This window comes from Ambystoma mexicanum, unplaced genomic scaffold (assembly GCF_040938575.1).
Source record: "Ambystoma mexicanum isolate Mex_15411 unplaced genomic scaffold, UKY_AmexF1_1 Mex_scaf39, whole genome shotgun sequence".
Lineage (NCBI taxonomy): Eukaryota > Metazoa > Chordata > Amphibia > Caudata > Ambystomatidae > Ambystoma > Ambystoma mexicanum.
In genome coordinates, this window is record NW_027182454.1 from 819,205 (window position 1) to 837,472 (window position 18,268).

Consider the following 18,268-nt stretch of genomic DNA (forward strand, 5'->3'; position numbering starts at 1 on the left):
AAGATGTTCGAGAGGAATGTGCCCTAAGGGGCTGCGATCACAGACCGGTGTCTGGAGTGCATGTTATCTCACACTGGCCACAGCATGACCCGGCCCATCCCCATGCAAATACAAATGACATCCCATGTAACTGACTAAAACTCAAGACTTCTGAATTCCATGGCACCAAGTGCCCTTTGACCACCGACCCCAAAGTAGCAACTCCTGAGATGTTCAAAGAGGACAGACACGGGCATATTGTTGAAGTGACAATTGTGTGAATTGTATTGCAAAGTGCTGGGAGGTATACATTATAGCTCAGAACAAGGATGGAGACCTTGGAGCCACAATGCGCAGAGGGTAGTGAGCGAAATGTGTTATTCTGACCTTCAACGTGAGAAGATGATCGACGCAGCACCTGCATGTTGGAATATGGACCGACTGGCTGGAACCAATATCCCGGCATCCCTTATGCGGCAGGCAGATCCTGTATGGGTGCACACCAACCAGTCGCACAGGATTTGACCCTATGTATTGCATCATGTATGACGATGCCTTGCTTTATACGATTCTGCTTGTACTACTTTTCTGCAGAACCTTCTTAGCAGCAGAGATCTTTGCTGTTGCTCTCATCTGCGTGTGAGATTAAAAACTTGTTATCCTTACAGGATCGACTTGGGCCTTTCTTCCCTAGTGGGTTGTATTCTCTCTGGTGTGAGCGTTCAGGGACTTGCCTTCAAAAGTCAAGACACACATGTTAGTTTAGCCCTTGACACTTAAATACTAATGAACATTTTGTGGCTGGGTTCTTTCGAGGCATTATGGTACAGATTTAAAGTGAAGGTGTTACCACTTTGTCCGTGCCTTCATATGTCCCACTTAAAGAAATCTTTGGCTATGCCTTTCACTTTGTGTCCTCCACTGGTAAGATAGCTAATCAAGTTAAGCACTCATCTCAGACATCAGACATTGTCCAACTGTAGCCAACCAGGTTCTACATGCCTCATTAATGATTATTTTACACCTGTCCTGAATGCCACTTAATTGGGTAATAATAAAACACCTGTTTTTTTTATAATGCTCAGAAGTAAGAGGAATGTATGAAGCTCTACTAGAAAAGTGATGTGTCCATTATTGCTGGCCTTGAAGATCTCTGTCCACACAGAGCCACAATTCCTCTCAGAAAAGCAACTCCTACTCTTATTCCCTGCACCAATTCCCACTGAAATAGACTATGGATATAATTGCTGTGCACTGTTTATCTGGTGTATTCATCATCTGTTGCTTTCACTCCACAGGTGGACGTATGACGAGAGAATGCAAAGCTGCAAGGCAGGGAAATTACCTGAAAAATGAAGACCCGGGAACGGTTTACAAGGAAGAAAACTGAAAGTGTCCCACAGCTCTGAGACTGAAAGTGGTTTCCTTCCATTAAACCTCACCCTGTGTAAAGGGTTATCAGTGGAATCAATGCACACAGGACTTCTGCAAGTACTATCTATAATATACCAATCCATTAAAGAGGACAGCTTGTTTCTGCACGAAAATAAGTATAGGACAATCGCTAATCAACTCAATGCAAACGTGAAAAACGTTAGTTTTATGTTTGTTCTCATGCTATATTGGAGAAGACGCCGGTGGAATGTATTGTGCACACCTCATTGCAAAGAAGTTAATCCTACTAAACGTTTCTACATTCACCCATCAGTGTGGGGCCTGCTAGAAAACCTTTGGTCATAAAATCAGTCTGGTTCATCATGAGAGAAAGCATGTGGTAGAAGTTGTCAGAATTGGGAACTGGGGTGTTCAAGAAAATGGTACAGTACAATGTTGAGTGTCCATAGGGGTAGCCGCACATACACCCATAGAAAGAAGCTGCTGTAAGTAAAATCAAAGGGCCCATGAGAGGATTATAGTGAGCATTTCCCAAATGTCCTGACTTTGAAATTATGTGGATTCTTGCTATGGCATGTTTGCTCAACAAAACCCAATCCGGAGACTCTCGCCTCCAAGAACAATTGTATCAGTGTTCTGAATGTGATAAACAATTCAGTCATGAAAGACATCTATCTCTAGATCAAACAACACACACTGGAAAACAACCTTATCAGTGTCCTGAATGTCAGAAGAGATCCAGTCAGAAAGGCAGTTTAACTCTACATGAGGGAAAACCCACTGGAGAACAACCGCATCAGTGCTCAGAATGTCCGAAAAGATTCAGATATAAAAGCTCTCTGACTGAGCACTCGCGGATACATACTGGAGAAAAACCTCATCAGTGCTCAGAATGTCAGAAACGATTCAGTAATAAAAGTCATCTAACTATACATAAAAGAAAACACACTGGAGAAAAACCTTATAAATGCTCAGAATGTCAGAAAGGATTCCGTCATAAAAGCTCTCTCACTGAGCACGAGAGGATACATACTGGAGAAAAACCTTATAAATGCTCAGAATGTCAGAAAGAATTCAGTAATAAAAGTGGTCTAACTAAACATAAAAGAACACACACTGGAGAAAAACTTTATAAATGCTCAGAATGTCAGAAAAGATTCAGTCAAAAAATCCATCTGACTGAGCATGAGAGAAAACATACTGGAGAACACCTCATCAGTGCTCTGAATGTCATACAAGATTCAGTAATAAAAGTAATCTAACTATACATAAAAGAAAACATACTGGAGAAAAACCTTATGAGTGCTCAGAATGTCCAAAAACATTCAGTCAGAAACACAGTCTGACTATACATGAGAGAAACCACACTGGTGAAAAACCTTATAAATGCTCAGAATGCCAGAAAGGATTCAATCAGAAAGTCCATTTAACTCGACATGAGGGAAAACACACTGGAGTAAAACCTCTACAGGGCTCAGAATGTCAGAAAAGATTCAGTTATAAAAGTAATCTAACTATACATAAAAGAAATCATACTGGAGAAAAACCTTATGAGTGCTCAGAATGTCCAAAAACATTCAGTCAGAAACGCAATGTGACTATACATGAGAGACAACACACTGGTGAAAAACCTTATAAATGCACAGAATGCAACAAAGAATTCAGTCAAAAAAGCAATCTGACTGAGCATGAGAGAATACACACTGGAGAAAAACCTTATAAATGCTCAGAATGTCAGAAAAGATTCAGGCAAAAAAGCCATCTGACTGAGCATGAGAAAAAACATACTGGAGAAAAACCTCATCAGTGCTCAGAATGTCAGAAAAAATTCAGTAAGAAAAGTAATCTAACTATACATAAAAGAAAACATACTGGAGAAAAACCTTATAAATGCTCAGAATGTCGGAAAGAATTCAGTGATAAAAGTGATCTAGCTAAGCATAAAAGAAAACACACTGGTGAAAAACCTTATAAATGCTCAGAATGTCAGAAAGGATTCAGTCAAAAAAGCTCTTTGAAGGTGCATGAGAGAACACACTCTGGAATAAATCCTTATGAGTGGTCAGAATGTCTAAAAAACATTCAGTCAGAAACGCTATCTGACTATGCATGAGAGACAACACACTGGTGAAAAACCTTATAAATGCTCAGAATATCTATTCTAGTATATTGATATTTTGTATTGCGCCAACACGCCCGTAGGCCTTGGGGCGCTCACAGAGCATTACAACAATTAACACTGAGGGCAGAACACAATAATGTGTTTCACCATGGAGTTCTTAGTCACCTGCCTTGTCGAACAGATAGGTCTTCAGGCCTTTTCTGAACTGTGCGACTGAGGGGAGCTGTCTGAGTGACTGTGGGAGTGCACTCCAGATACTTGGTGCCAATGAATTAAAGCTGGATCCTCCAAACCTTTTTAGCAGATACTGTGGCTGCACCAAAATGTACTCCTTGTTTGATCGCAAGTTGCACCTGAATGGTGTTCTCCTAATTCGTGACCTAAGATAGGATGGCGCATCACCAGCCAAACATTTATAGGTCAAACTTGAGGCCTTCACATGAATTCTTTGGAGGACAGGGAGCCAATCAAACTCTTAGCGCGCATGGGTGATATGCTCTCTGTGCTTCATGCAGCCCTAACAGCCCCATTCTGAATAACCTGGAGCTTTTGTGCGTTTGCTTGTGTTGTCCCCACCAGAAGACTATTGCAATAGTCCAGCCTTGTATTTATTGTTGCGGTTGCAATTAATGCTCTATTCTTCTCCGACAAATACAGATGTTTTTGCCAGAGGAGCCGGGTTATATAAGCGAGCTGGAGCTCAAATAGGAGACATGTTTCTTAAAGGTTAGTTTGTCAGAAAGGATTCACTCAAAAAACAATCTGACAGCATGAGAGAAAACATACTGGAGAAAAACCTTATGAGTACTCAGAATGTCCAAAAACATACAGTCAGAAACACAATATGACTATACATGAGAGAAAACACACTGGTAAAAACATCATCAGTGCTCTGAATGTCAGAAACGTTTTAGTAATGTGGCGTTATTTACCCATTCCACGGGCAATACTGGGCGGCAATGGCCCACGGCCCCAGTTAAAAGCCTGAGCAAAGAAAGGGCCATTAACGTGGGCCCAAGGCCGTTACACCCAGATGTTGCACGTGGAACGAGTGCATAAGGCCTTTAGCACCCCGGGTTACCAAAGCGGCAACCCGGGGTGCTAAAGAAAAAGGATTTTCCTTCCTACAGCGGGATACCTCATGCGTCCCATTGTAGGAAGGAAAATCCTTTACCAACATGGCCACCGTGGAAGGGAAGTGGGGCTCTGTACGGTTCAAGCCTGCGTTCCTAGCCACCTGATTGACTGGCTCCCACGCCCAGGGTGCTAATAAAAGTGATCCAACTAAACATACAAGGAAAAATCCTTGAGAACAACTTCATCATTGCTCAGAATGTCTGGAAAGTTTTATTTGGAAAAGCCAACTGACTGTACATGAGAGGAAACACACTGGAGAAAACACAAGTCCTCTGAACAAGGCCCTTGAATACTAGCCTGTACGCCTGCCTCCTGCTCGTCTTAAAGAATGCAGCACTGACTAGTAAGGCACCCCAATCACATATCAATAATTATTCGATTATCAGCAATACTAAGTCACCTGGCTGCGCCCCTCCACCTACTTGTGACATACAGCCACTACTGCCCACCAGCCTCCCCCGCTCCACCTCTGACAGGAATCTAGGACTTAGAGCCAGATTAGCTCAAGCTTACGAGCCCCTCGCCCGCTCTATGCCCACCTCACAGAGACTCAGAACCATGACTGCCTGGCCTAGCCCACCTACTCTCAAACTTAATTCATCCCAGAACCCCAACCTCATACCTAAAATGACAAATACTACAACCACCACGAGCCCCCAAATCAAGGGAGCCCTAATCAATGCAAGATCGCTAGTAGCTCACGAAACAGAAATTGCAGACTTGATCCTCAAAGAAGACCTCGACCTCCTCGCCATTACAGAGACCTGGCTACATCCGGCAGCTGGCCCAATGCTCATGCTTGCAATCCCAGATAATTACACTATCTTGAGACATGACCGACCTAACTCTAGAGGAAGGGGCATTGCTATCATACACAAATGCAGCCTCACCATGAGAAGTGTAACCACTATAAATCTCCTCTCCTGTGAACTACTCTCTGTTAAAGTTCCTCTTACCAAATCCCAAACCCTCAACATACACCTGATATATCGTCCCCCAGGCCCAATAGGCACTTTCGATGAAGATATCAATACTATATTATCTTGTAACCACAAAAGCTCTACCCAAGTACTCACCCTTGGAAACTTCAACTTCGGATACAATGACCCAGAAGACCAAAGTGCCAATACTACACCCAGTACCCTTTCCGATCTAGGATTTACCCAAAGATGTATGAAACCTACACATGTCAAAGGTAGAATACTCGACTGGGTGGCTGACGACAATAGTCTAGCTAATATCACCGACATCTCACCATTAGCCTGGACCGACCATTACTTGATATCGTTCACGCTCTCCACTAACCAACCTCTACCCATCAGTAGGGCCCCACCTACACTTACGAGAAATAAGAAGATCATCACTGTGGAAAGACTCATCCCGAACTTACTCCCCACACTAAACACACTCCCCGACAACCTAGACCCTGAAACCCTGGTTGATGAATATAATAAAATCATGTCCACATCGCTGGATTTAATCGCTCCCCTAAAGCAAGCCCAAAATGCATCTGAACAAATGGTACACACCATTCCTCAAAAACTTAAGACAGCAAAAAAGAAACTGTGAAGCCACTTGGAAAAAACACCCTTCAGCACCCAACAAACTCAAACTAACCAAACTAGCAACCCTTTACAAAAGAAAAATCTACCTTGCTAAATGATCTTCCTTTGACGTCCGCATAGCCCAAGCAAAATCTAACATGAAGGAACTATTCTCTATCCTGAAAGAAGTAGAAACCCCTATTGCACCACCGGATGCCTGTACTTAAGATAAAAACTGGTGCTCAGAAATTCAAAAGGCTTAGCCAACAAGATTACTACACTACAAAATAATAAAATTTCCTGCAAAAAAGCCTCCTTGAATGATACTCCCACCTCCAAACCACCTGAGAAGCCCACCTCAAGGGAAACTACTTGCTTCAATTTCTCTAAGGTCACCATACTTGAAGTAGAAAAAATCATCTTGTCGCTAAAACCATCCAACTGTCAGGGCGATCTGTGCCCTGCACAGCTCATTAAAGATGCGGCCCGCGACCTCTCCCTTTTCATCACAAAATTAATTAATGCCTCCTTCTCCACTGGCTCCATCCCCACCAACCTAAAACAATCTTGGGTATTGCCATTACTAAAAAACCCTACACTCGACCCAGCCATGCCCCCAAACTACAGGCCCATAACGACTGTGCCGTTTCTTTTAAAAATACTGGATAAGGTTGCATATGTGCAAATACAGAAGTATCTGGAAGAACACCACCTACTCGAAGCGAGGCAATCAGGCTTCCATCCCCAACATGGGACCGAGACTGCCCTCATTGACCTTAAAGCCCAGATTGACAAGCTTAGAGATAATGGCCAAGCTGCCCTACTCCTCCTCCTAGACCTCTCCGCAGCATTTGACCTAGTCGATCACTCTGTCCTATGCACTCACTTGCATACATCAGCCCACTTTTATGTTGAGGCCATTACATGGATTAGATCATTCCTCAACGGCAGAACTATGAGGGTCTTTTCACCCACAGCTGCAGCAGGCCCCATTCCCATCACCTGTGGCGTGCCACAGGGTACCTGTGTCTTCCCCACCTTGTACAACATATTTACCAAGCCCCTTTTCGATGATTTGGACCATCTCGGTATCACCTACAATAATTACGCGGATGATACCCAGATCCTCCTTCGGCTTTCTGGAGATTATGGAAAGGATTTGGCCTTGGTGAATAGAGTGTATATCATCATCCAGGCATGGATGGCCACACATGGACTATGCCTGAATTATGATAAAACTGAACTCATAATTCTAGGTACTACCACTAGTCTCAAGAAACTGGGTTCTGCCTACTGCTCCTTTATGATCGACGGCAACTGCATTAAGGTGGGACAAGAGGTCAAAACCTTAGGTTTTTACCTGGACTCCACCTTCTCTTTCCTCAAACAGGTGAAATCTCTAGCCTCCTGAACAGCCTACACCTGTAAATTGATCCGTGCAGCTAAACCTTTCCTGTCTGACACCAGCTGTTTGACCCTTGCCAGAGCCCTCATACTATCCCGCCTGGACTACTGCAACGCTCTCTATCTTGGGTCCACCAAAGCTATTACCAGCAAACTTCAAACCCTCCAGAACAAGGCTCTTAGAGCGGCACTGGGCCTCTCTAGAAGAGAGCATATCACAGCATATCGTCAACAGCAATATTGGCTTACTGTCAATGACAAAATTCTCCTAAAAACTGCCTCACTTACGCACAAATCACTTAATAATGCTGCACCCATCTATCTTATCGACAGATTCCATAGACAGACCTCCCTGAGACCAACAAGAATATCATATAAAGACTGTCTTTCTGTCCCCAACGTTAAACGCTCCACCATAGGGGGTAATAGCTTCCCAGTCTAAGCAACAAAACTGTGGAATTCCCTACCACCACCCCTCAGAATGGACTCGCACTATCAGAACTTCCGAGCTAAGGTCATTTCATGGTTGAAAACGTCGGCCCCTTTCATAGCCAACTGCCTAGTCTTATCAGACTCAGGCTTATTGTACCCATTGATGCTTACTTGTATATATTCCTGCTGTTATTGTATGCTACATATCCTGTTGTTGTTGTAACCAAGTTTCGCAATCTCTTGTAAATGCTGCGCACTGTTACCCGAGGGTATGACGGTGCATTACAAATAATAAAACAAACAAACAAACAAAACAAACATCGGAACAGTATCAGTACTGAAGAGAATCGGACTAAATATTCTGAAAAAACCCTGTAGAAAATGCTTCTAAGTGCTCTGTCAGAACAGCCTCTGTGTGACAGGGGTTCTGACTAAACATGAAACTAAACATAGTGCAGAAAAACATTATCAGTGCACAGAATTCCCACAAACATTCAGCCGGAAAGACGGTCTAAGACAAAAGGAGAGGACATGCACAGTCATAAAACCTTAACAGTGCTTTGAATGTCACACAAGGTTCAGTCAGAAAACCAGTCTGAGTTACCATGACTCAGTAGAATTATAGAAAACGGACTGCAGTACCAACAGGCTATGTCAACACACCTGATATAAGTACCAGAGCAAGTGATTCAATGGACAACTACACACATGGCTGTTGTAAAGGCGGCTTCATTCTCCACTGCCGTGCGAATATAAAGGCAAAATATGATGAAATATCAAATGAACGGCAAAGTCTTGAGCAAATCAACAACAACAGCCCCAACTGGCACAGGTGCAGGATGATGTCTTTGTTTTATAGGGTTTTGTTATTTACCCCATTCAAGCATTGCTGTGTCAGAGTGCACTGAGCACGGGGGGAGCTGTGCTGCTTTATGAGATTAACCACCAGTAGAAATCAATAAAGTCACCTTGAGCAAGTCCGAATCTTACAGGCAATGGAGAACAGTTACTAGACAGTCTCTTTGGTTGGCAATGTGATAATGATTACACTCAGATATATGTGACCATAAGGAGTTAGTGGACAATTAGTTAATTATGGAATTTTAATGATATGTATTAGAGTTAATTATTCAGTGAAGAAGTTGAAAATGGATTGTTTTATCTTTTTTAAGCGGCACTTAAGTATGTTGTATGGTTTTGTACATATGAACTGTTTGTTTTGACTCCATGCACACCTTTTATAGAAAACATTGTGAATTCCAAATAAAGTTATTATTTGAAGTTGACATTAACTGTTAATTGTTTTTTTTAGCCCAAATAGTAATGGTGTACACTTTTTAGTTTGATTTTGAAAGCGCAATGTTCTTGAACATAGATGTTACCTGGAGGTATGTTTTTCTTACTCAACCTAAGGTGGTTGCCTCCAGAAACTGCACGGAGACCCAGAAAGGTAACCCCCTTCGCAAAGAACAGTTACAAATAAAAGACAATTTTGAATACCCACTAAGCAGAAGAGAGGGGTAAAGAGGGTGCAATTCTCCTTACCTGTGATATCGGTTTGGGGAAACCTGTAACCCACATTGCCACCAGCCAAGAGACTGCCAAGAAGAGTTAAAGGGGAAAAGAGGGCGCAATTCTCCTTACCTGGGATATCAGTTTGGGGAAGCCTGTAACCCACATTGCCACCAGCCAAGAGACTGCTGAGAAGAGATAAAGGTGAAAACAGGGCACAACTCTCCTTACCTGGTATATCAGTTTGGGGAAACCTGTAACCCACATTGCCACCAGCCAAGAGACTGCTGAGAAGAGATAAAGGTGAAAAGAGGGTACAATTCTCCTTACCTGGGATATCAGTTTGGGGAAACCTGTAACCCACATTGCCACCAGCCAAGAGACTGCCAAGAAGAGTTAAAGGGGAAAAGAGGGCACAATTCTCCTTACCTGGGATATCAGTTTGGGGAAACCTGTAACCTGCATTGCCAGCAGCCAAGAGACTGCAGAGAAGAGACAGAAGGGAAAAGAGGGCGTTATTTTCCTTACCTGGGATTTCAGTTTGGGGATACCTGTAATCTGCATTGCGACCAGCCAAAACACTGTAAAAACTGGCATTCATTGTACGATTCACCCCATAAGCGGTATTGGGGGAGAAACCTGGAACAAGCATTGACACATGCTGAAGGAAACATTGATAGTTGCTTTGAAGTGGAAGTTAATCCTGGTAGGCGAGTAAACCAGGAAGGGAACAGTTCTTATACCGAAGGAAACATGGTTGTGGTTTCTAGGGCTGTGGAAATAAGTGCACACTTAATCATACTGACAAATGTTTATTTTACAAGGGATCTTTGTGTGTTTTGTGAGTTGTGGAAAGAAAGTACACACTTTATCATCCTAACACCATTTGTTTAACAACAGACCATTGCTGTGCTGTGCTGACAAAAGTATTCTACAGAAAGGATAATGGTTACACCCTTCTAAAATAATTCTTTCATCTTGGGAAGAGTACTTTGGGAAAGAAACAATTGATCAGTTTTTTCTGTGAACAAGTGGTTTTGTGAAAGTGACATTTCCTTTAACAATGCAAAGATGTGTTGGATGAAAGACATTTGCCATTGAACTGAATAGAACACTGTTGAAACAGATGTCTTTCAAATGTCTTCCTGAATTGATTCTGGAGAAGGGAGTCCAACCCTGGTCACAGGATTGCTTTGTGAGATTCATACGTTTCTTGAACAAACTCTGAGAAATGTACCTTTTGCATTTTGGATGTGTATTATTGTGTGAGGGTCAGAAACATTTGGACACAAAGTTATTTTTCCTTTAGTTTTAGTTTTCTAGGTAGGAACATTCTCTTTATGGACAGATACGTGTTCATCCCATCGCCATATAACCTTAATAAATATGGCAAACATTGAGAAAACCTCAGCTTTGTGTCCATCTCTCATTTCTGACCCCTCACAAGTGTCACTGGATTAACAAAATGTACCATTTCTGACACATTGATATTGGCCAAAGATTCATTTATAAGACTAAACTTTAGGGCTGCTACAAGACATCTCGTTGGTAAGGATGGTTGAAGGGACAATCCAACGTAGGGGCTCTCCTCTGGAGTGTGGTACTGGGGTAATTAATACATTACATTTGATAATCACTAGTACATAGGGTCTTCGCACCTTGTGACAGCATTGTGTGTCCTGTGATGGTGGTGTGTTTTCGAGGGGAATGGTTGTGACACTGGTAAACAGGTGCTGGAGCCTATTGCACCCCCAAAGTAAGGAGGGGCTTGAGGCAGTTAGGAGGAGTGGAAGAAAGGATTTGGAAGGTTCCTAGATTTCATGAGGAATATGACGAGGAAGAAGGTCTTGTGTAATGGGGATTACATGCGTGATCTATGCATTATAGACCAGCGCTGTTCATGTGTGAGTCAGTTTAGGAAGACTATGGGAAAGATGGAAGACATGACACCCACATCCCTACAGAAGCTGGATATTAAACATCAATCCACCGGTAACGGTAAAGAGGCAGGTTTTAGTTTTGGCTATTTGGTGGTGGGGATCCACCACCTATAAGCTGATACTATTGCATTGGAGAACATCTAGGAAGGAGATGGCATGTGGGGAAGGTGCACATAGCTGGTGAGTGTTTGGTTATTTCCCACCCATTCCCTGCCCATGCAAATCCCTATGGACACTTCCACCCAGTCCCTCGCTATCCAACCCACATGCTGCTGGGATCTGCTTGAGCTAGCTATATCATGCAGTGGCATGACACTTGCTGCTGTTAATGCCTGCCAGTGCTATTTCAAGGCGGTCTTCTGAGAGTTAATGGCTTCATTGATGCTGTAAATGTGCTGCTGGTCTTATGTTATGTTAGAGGTTCTTATACCGCACAATGTTGCCACCTGCGTGGTTTCTTGGCGCTCTGGTGGATCTGTAAAGCAAGGGCAGAGAGATGGATAAGTTAGTAGGAAGGAGCGGGAGAACGAGCAAGAGAGCTGTGATGTGCTGTTGGCAGCTTATGTTCAGTTGACACTGTTCGCTGAGCGTAGGTGTGTATTTTGTTTGGTAGCAGCCATGTGCTGTTGGGCAAGGCTAAGTACAGGTTGTTTCGTTGCTGTGGTGTAGTGAAGTGCATGCAGTTTGTAGTGCTGTAGTGGTATGGTTGTGTTTAGTTCAGAGTTTGAGAGGTGTATGCAAAAGGGTGAGTTTTAAGTGGGGTTGGTTATTGGTCATGCGCTTTCCTGCCCCCTTTGTTATGACTAACCGTGGCCCATATCCCTTCCCCTGGCATGCATTCCAGTGTGCTGAAATTACCACTCCTACGATGTATGCAGAAGTGTGGGTTCCCAGCAGGGTTATCCAGTGTCTGCACAACCTCCACCACCAGTGTTTTGTCCAGGTGCTGCCCGTGTCCCCTTCCCCTTAGCACACCTTGGTGTGCAGCAACCATCACCCCATGGGTCCCTCCGGGGGGTGGGTGGTATGTTCCCTGTGCCTGCGGTCTATCCGTTCCGAGATGGGTACTTCTCTCTCTCTCTCCTGTTTTCATCTTAGGTCCTCTATTAGTGGTCCAATAAGTCGGGCCCATCTTCTCCCCTGTTTCCCCTTTAAAACTCTATGGGGAAAGGGAGACCCTACCACCCCTCCCATTGTGACGCCTCTCTTCATCCCTGCACTCTACTCCGGTCCAGTCTACTCCCCACTCCTTCTCAGTTGTGTGTTCATTTCAGGGTACGGGTGTTTTTGTTCAGACATTTTCATCCTGCTTGGAGCTGAAGAGCCAGGTTTTTAGAAGTTTTCTGAATTTTAGATGGTCGTTCATGGTTTGTATTTCTCTCAGGAGGGAATTCCAAAGTTTTACAGCTAAGCAGAAGAATGCTGACCCACCACGTTTTTTCCTTGTGTATGGTTTAGGTTCTAGGCAGATTTTGTTGCAGGATGTGAGTGTTCTAGTCGGCTGCTAGATGGTGATTTTCATTTGTATGAATTCCGCTCCTTGGCCATGGATTGCTCAGTGTGTTATGCACATTGTTTTGAAGGTGATTTGTTTTTGGAATGACAGGCATTGTAGCATTCTTAGCACTGGAGTGATGTGGTCCCTTCGTGAGACTTTGAGGAGACGTCTGGCCGCTGCTTTGTATATGTTGCTCTGTATACGTTGCAGTTTCCTCAGTAAGTAGTCTGACATTCCGAAGGTATAAACTGTTGGCGTAGTCTATCCTGGACATGATGAGGGAGATGATGCCCAGTGGTTTGTGAGTGAAGGAGAGAAATGGTAGAAGGGTTTTGATTGTGTGTAGATGGAAGAAGCATGTCTTAATTATCACGTTTATTTGCTAGGGTTAGATCATTGTCCATTAGGATTCCAAGTGTTTGGACAACTTTGCATGGTGTGGGTGCTGTTCCCAGTTCAATGGGCCATGGGGTGTACTGGTTACTTCCTTTGTTTATGGATGTGATCATGATTTCTGTCTTGATTATGAGGTTGTTGGTAGAGTTCTTTGAGACAGTCCATTAGCATTGTGTTCGCCTGTTGTTCATCGCCAATTTTGTAGATGATTTGGGTATCTTCTGTGTAATTGTAGCAAGGGAAGTGGTGTTTTTTGATGAGTTTGATTAGTGGCGTCATATAGATGTTGAAGAGGAGTGTGGATAATGAGGAACCTTGTGGTATGTGAATGGTTTTATCCACACCGTTTCTGTTCTTTCAGACAAGAAAGATGTAATCCAGAGCAGAGCCATGTCAATGATCCCTATTTCTTCCAGGCTTTTGATGAAGATGTTATGGTTTACTGTTGAATACTGCAGAAAGGTCGAGTAGTATCAGTGCTGAGTTTGTGATGGAGTCTGCATTGTTCTTTAGCTTGGCTCATACAGAGAGAAGTGCTGTCTCTCCCTCTCATGGGTTTGAAGCCAACTTGTGCCTCTTCCAATAGATGGTGATTTTCAACTTGTTCCAGTGTTTGTTCGTAAACATAGACCTATAATAGTTTTGCTGGATAGGGAATGTTTGAGATCCGTCTATAGTTTGAGAGGTCTTCCACTTCGCCCGTTGTATCCTTGAGGCACTGTTTGATGTAGGCAGATTTGAACGCTTGCAGTACTCTCCCTGTTGAGAGTGATAGATTGAAGAGGTTTAAGTAGCATTCCGACGGTGAACCCTGTGTAATGATTGATTTATAGATGTCTGGTGTGCTGGGGTCCATTGGGGAGCCTGCCTAGTTGCTTTTTCTCACCAAGCTGAGGAACCTTTCTCTTGACATTTGGGCTAAACTGTTCTGTGTTCCTGGGATAGGTAGGGGATGGTGCACGGTCTGGTTGATTGGTCTACTTTGTATGATCTGGTTTATGTCAGTCATTATATTCTTAAAATGGTCTGTGAGATCATTGCATAATTTTTGTGAAGGCACAGGTGTGCTACTGCATCCAGGGGGATTTCTCATCTCGTTTACAATGTTGAATAGTTCTTTCTGGGTGTTGGTGGCTTTTGTGATCCAGTCGTCATAGTATTTCCTTTTTGCTTTAAGAGTTTTCTTTTTATATTGTGAGGAACTCATGGTGGCAACAAGTAAGACAGGCACAAGTGATCACAGTTCAAGGGTGTTTATTGAACAGTGAATGGTGAATGCAGGCTGGAAAAACACCTAATATAAAACTAAATCTAAGACGGAAGCAAGCGTCAACCATCAAATGAAAAATAAGGCAGTTCCAGTGGCGTTGTGTCAAATAAAAAGGCCTATACTAAGAAACATATTGCCAAACCTTACAACTAATACAAAAAAGAAAGATGTGTTCTCAAATAATATGTCAGGATGCGGTCGCGTGGGTCTCCCTTCCCTGCGTTTTGAGCACGGGTAAGGCGGGATCTTGGAGAACAGCACAGTCTCGCACTTCCCCAGCATGAGACGACAGTTCCAATGGCAGCTTTCAGAACCGCTGATGGCCAAGTCTTGTTTCTTTTGAAAGTCTTTTGCCTTCGAGGGCCTGACATGTTCAATATAACTAAAACAAAACTCTCTTCAACAAATTAAAGTTCTCTAGGGTAATAATGGTTCACACCTGGGTCCCCCTCTACTGGGCGCTGACCCTTCTCAATACTTTTAACTCAAAGTTCCGTTCATACGGTAGTGGGGTGGTAATGATTCACCCCCTGGGTCTCCCTCTTCTGGGCGTAGACCCGATGCGATTCTTAGCCCCAGTTCCACAAAACAATTAACAAACACAAAGTTATGTTCCATATGTATCTTGGGTGATGGCTACACCCCTGAGCCACCCTCTTCTGGCTGCAGACCCTGCTTTGCTTTCAGCCTCCCTCCGCTGGGTTCACTCTGTCTTTTCTTGGGTGATGGATTCACCCCTTTGATCTCCCTTGTTCAGGCTTGGATCCTTCTTGACTGTTGGTCTTTTTACCATGAACTTTGGGTGATAGCTTTACCCCTGGATCTCCATCGGTTGGGCTATGACCCTTTTCACATGTTAATGGGCCTCATTACGACTTTGGCGGTAGCCGTGCGGTAAAACCGGCACAGCTTCAGCCAAAGTAATTTTTTTTCCGGCGCCTGGGAATGGGCAATTACCAGGGCATTACAGTCCTGGCAGACCCAGTAATTGCCCCTTCCCGGACACCGGAAAAAATGACTCCCCATTCCCATTGAGCCCAATAGAGCTCAATGGGAATGAGAAAAACGGTAGCACCGGCAGCGTTAATAACGGTGCCAGTGCTACCGTCATGTTCTGTGAACAGGTGCCGGTGCACCTGGCAGGCTTACCACCCGCTCGCAGAACTCATAGTACGCCATACTTGTAATGAGGCCAAATGTCTTTTAAAAAGTTATTAGTGGACACCCCTCGGTAGGGGTTCACGTCCGTCAACACCCTGATTCTTGGGACTTTACACTCTCCCCCTTCACATCAGTATCGCTCGGTCGGGTTCAATCTTGCCAATTTCATATTCACTAATGTTCAATGTTTACGGGATTCACTTTCCTTTCTTTCTCTCAGTTTGGAGATCAAAGTCTTTCGAATGTACAGGGATTTTGCTTCACCATCAGTATGACCACTTTGACCTATTCCGCTGGCCCTCCTATTGCCCTCTGGTACATGTAGTTTCGCTCATATGGGGATCGACCAGAGTCCCTTGAGTTAGCACCCACGTAGTACAGGTTTACCCCTGCAGCTGGTCTCCCCTTAACACTTTTAAGGTTCTTTCACAGTTCATTGAAAATGGATCACACTAGCCACTTTGCGGTTTTCACTCAACAGAGCCTAGTTCTTATCGGTTCTCCCCTTGGCTCGCCGGCTGTGATGAACCGCTTGGCTTTTCTCTTCTCGGGAGTCAAGGCCGGTACCACAGGCATGGGGGCTTCCTTCGCTCCTGCTTATCATCATAGAGTTGCCCCATGTACCGTTGACATCTTCTGCAAGACACTTGTGCTATTGTTCACGGTCTTATGCCTGGGATGAAAAGGGCAATGCTGCTTCTCTCCTCACCACCCTCTCGATTCCTGCTGCCTTTCTCCTTGTCTTGAACTGCCGTGCCTGATTAGCCATCCCGTCGTGCTCGCCTTCCTCGTACTGCACTCTCTTGCTCCACTTTTTATCCCTGTGGGGAAAAGGAAGGGTAGTGACATGTTTGTGATTCAGGTTAATTGCATGACTTTGCCTGACCTTTGTGTCGGGACATGTCAGGTAAACAGTTTTATTAAAAGTCTGTAAACCAGTATTCATGTTGGGAAAGGGAGTGCAGAAAATAATAATCAGAGGGACGGGAAGAAGAATGATTGGGAGTATTCGGGTAGGGAACCAGAAATAAAGGTTTTTTGGCAAAGACGGTTTCTAAATGTAATGGGGTTTGAGATCCTAGCGGATTGGTTCTGTACGGAGGGGTTATTGGGTGTCGGTAGGAGAGATTTAATGGGAGTAGGTGAGGCAGATGTATAGTATCCTACAGAGGCCTCAGGGATTACGTCCGCTTCTTCTGCTTCCTCTGCATAGTACCGTATCTCACCCTTAGGGTTGGGATAGGCAAGGGCCTGATCTTCCATGGCCACCTGAATAAGGGTTTCCTGGGATCTGCTTTGGAGAACACCCTCAGGTTTCTCACAGTATGCTCAGATTTGTTTTTGATAAGTTGCTCTTTTGGCTTGGTTGTAGTTTTTCCTCTGTTTTTGTTCTAGTTTCTGGTTTATTTTTTCATTGTATTGAGTTGGGGCAGGAACCATCTCGCCACTCCTTTCTTTCGTGATGGGATTAGGTGTATTTCCGTGGCGATGCTGTCAATTGTTTCCATGATCCATTTCTGGATTAGGTTTGCTTTTTCGTCTAAATCAGTTGCGTCCAGCGTTGCGATCGATGGCTTCAAAGATTCTAGTTGTGATTCCATGTTACTGCTTGATAGTATTCCATAGTATTTATATTGGTGGTGCAGTTGCGACCATTGTTTTATTGGTGAAGTTTGCATTATGAGTGTGTGCTGCCGTGTGTATCACTCCTTTCACCATCTGTCATAGTCTCATTGTCTCAAGCTGCTTAGTGATTGCTGCGAGTTTGCTTTCTCTTCCTTGAACCATATGTTGGAGTTCCCGAGGATGATCAGGTGATCATGTTTGATGGCCAGGTTCATGATGGCTTCAATGAAGGTGTCCACGAACGTTGTGTCGTAGGTCGGTGGTCTATAGAGGAGTATGAATTTGAGGTTTGTTTGTGGCACCGATGTCAGGTGAAGGACGAGGGATTTGCAGTTCGGGATGTTCAGTGGGTCAGCTGTTTTTATTTGTAAGTGTTCTTGGTAGGCTATTGCAAGTCCTTCTCTTTTGCCTTTTCTGTTTATCTGTATGCATTTGAAGTTGTCGGACAGACAGCTGTGTCATATAAGCATTCATTAGATGCACTAAAAGGAAACACATATAAAACATGATATGCATATTTCTAACATCCCTTAAGTATCTAACGCATAGGGTGGGCCTCAGAATAAAGGTAGATTCATAGGCCATTTAGATTCACTAGGTGCAGTAGAAATATCCTAAGCAAGTGTGCCTTCAGCCACTTGATTTATAAGCAGTGCGTGTGTTCTTTCATTGAAGTCCTGTTGGAAAGTGAGCATTGGCAAATCAGCAGTTTTGGCGCATGCATAGAGATAGAATATACATTTCTCAGCATCTGCTGCCATATGCCCAGGTATTCACACCATTTTGCACTATTGCCATATTATGGACAGGTAATAGGGCCATTATGGCAGGGCCTAGCCAATGCCATGCCTA

The 18,268-nt window shown here is 43.8% G+C and overlaps 1 pseudogene; it reads left to right on the forward strand.

The window, feature by feature from the left end:
- The window catches only part of LOC138559119 (zinc finger protein 84-like), a 122,020-nt pseudogene extending 112,721 nt beyond the window's left edge, over nt 1–9,299 (forward strand).
- Nucleotides 9,300–18,268: the final 8,969 nt, after the last annotated feature.